Raw genomic sequence first — 2,428 nt, forward strand, 5'->3', positions numbered from 1 at the left:
GTGTGTATTGTTTTTTTATTAGTTGATAGGATATTTTGATAAACTATTTTAAGTAGGTTTGAAGGGTTTAATGGATATGCACTTTCAGTGTAAAATTCTTTACACAGTCGGTGCATCACAACCATTCACATATATTATTTTATAAATAATTAAAATAAAAGTAAAAATTTAATAAATGTTTAACGGCTATGATTCACTGACAGTGTAAAACTGCTTTACACTGTCAGTGTATTTCCATTAAATTCAGGTTTGAATTTATAACTTTTTTATTCAATTTATTTTCATTATTTTTATTTGAAATAATCAATAAATATTAAATATATACATTCATATTCTTTTTTATTTTTTTATTATATGTAATTTTGGAACTTTCACATATGCTAAAAAAAATTAATTATGTATGAAAAACAAAAGAAAATTTCTTCACCCACCTCCTAACCTTCTTGCTCACCCCTGGTGAATTTACAACATTACCCCTTGTTTCGGAAGTTCATTTCCGAAACGGTACTTTTTTTTGGAAAAAAGGTGTTTTCGAAAATGAACTTCCGAAAACGTGTTTTTTTTAATATAAAATATTGGTTTCGGAGATGCATCTCCGAAATAAAGTTACATTATCAGAAAATGTGGTGTTTCGGAAGTTCATCTCCGAACGCACCCCCATGATGGAATTCGGAAATGAACCTCCGAATTTATGTCTGGACAGAAGAAAAATGAAAAACAACAACGATTCGCTTTATTTAATCGGGTGAAGATTACAACGATAATATTACTGAAAATTAAAGTTACATATTGTTGAACACGGGTAGGTGGGGATGAGTCAACATTTTGATAACGTCGTCCGGCGATCTTTGAAGTTTGGCGTCCAACTCGATCGGGCCTTTCGAAGAAAATCGGTCAAACGTTGTCCACATAACCGCTAAATCTTCGTCGTTCTTGATCTCAAAAGGTGTGAACTTAATGCCTCCCTCGTCGTTAAGCGATGGCGAGCGGTACTCGAGCTTGACAACCTTTCGATTCTCGGGATAGCGCAAAAGCGTGTTGAGCGACGGTATCAATTCCGCAAACGGCGTGTCGCGCGAGAAGCGAAATTGGAACGGCATCGGGTAGCCGGTTTCAAAGTAGACGAATGCTAGGTGGGGGTAGGTTTGTGTCATTTGTGTTTTGTGGTGTGAAGAGGATGAAGAAGAGTGTGTAGTATTTATAGACTTATTGGAGCATTGATGGCCCAACAAACCTTATCCTGCCTCAGGGGACATTTCGGAAATGAACTTCCGAAAATAGGCTCCAGACATGTATATTTCGGAAGTTCATTTCCGAATTATGCAGAAACAGAGGTGAATTTTGCATTTTGTGCATTGCATTCTGTTTTGTGTAAACAATACCAAAAGCATACAAAATAGGCATAAAATAGGCAATGACAACATAAAACATACTTATATTATATATGTATTGAATCGGTCCGATTTTACATGATAAACAACAATACATACAAAAAATGATCGTTACAAACAAAAACGATCCGGAACGAACTAAAATTCACTGAACCAATCGGTGGATCCTAAGTCCAAAATAGGCACGTTCTTCGACCGCTCTCTATTTTGCTCGCGCTCTTTGCTCATCATTTCTTCAAACTCCGCCATCCTCGAAACGAACGGATCCGGCCAAGTCTCCGCCTCATTTGAACGATGTGCCGTCCATTGATAAGAAGTAGCCGGTATAGGACAACCCGGTTTCAAAAACACTTGAACGAAGTGCCGCGATCGTAGATACCCGATGCATATGATGCGGCCCGACGCGTCCAACGGCGGTCGACTATGAAGTGGAAAGAAAGTCTCACATAGTCCAAACCTCGTCAAATCGATACACACCATATCATACGCACTTGCTATTAGATGACCCATATCGGGGAATGACATCCACTTCGAAACCGGAGCGATACCGGTAAGTGATGGAACAAGTGCATCATGAATTTTTGCAAACTTTTCTTGATTTTCATATAGTCGGCCGTAGATGTCCCGATACGTAGTCAACTCCGCAATGAGTTCCCGTCGGACTAAAGTGTGATTATTTTCCCCTTTACCGAGCAAACCCGCAACGGCCCGATATCCACAATTGTCGTCGCCTACAACATCAACGATGTTATCGATATATTTGTGCATAAAAAGTGGCATCTCATCAATGTAGACAATTGGTGATTTTTTGATCGACGGTGTACGAGGTGGCTTCGAAATACGGGCTCCTTTGTTACCACTACACTTAGACTTCGGTGTCTCATGAATTTCCGGGAACGATGCATCAACATGTTCAAAGTATGAAGGAGATCGTTTTGTTGACGTGTCATCTTGTGTAATTTTGGACTTTTTCGGTGCACCTTTCGTTTTAACCGGTTGAGATGGCGGTTTCAAATCGGTGGTCTCCGGAAATGCGA

Source organism: Vicia villosa, linkage group LG5, assembly GCF_029867415.1.
Source record: "Vicia villosa cultivar HV-30 ecotype Madison, WI linkage group LG5, Vvil1.0, whole genome shotgun sequence".
Classification (NCBI taxonomy): domain Eukaryota; kingdom Viridiplantae; phylum Streptophyta; class Magnoliopsida; order Fabales; family Fabaceae; genus Vicia; species Vicia villosa.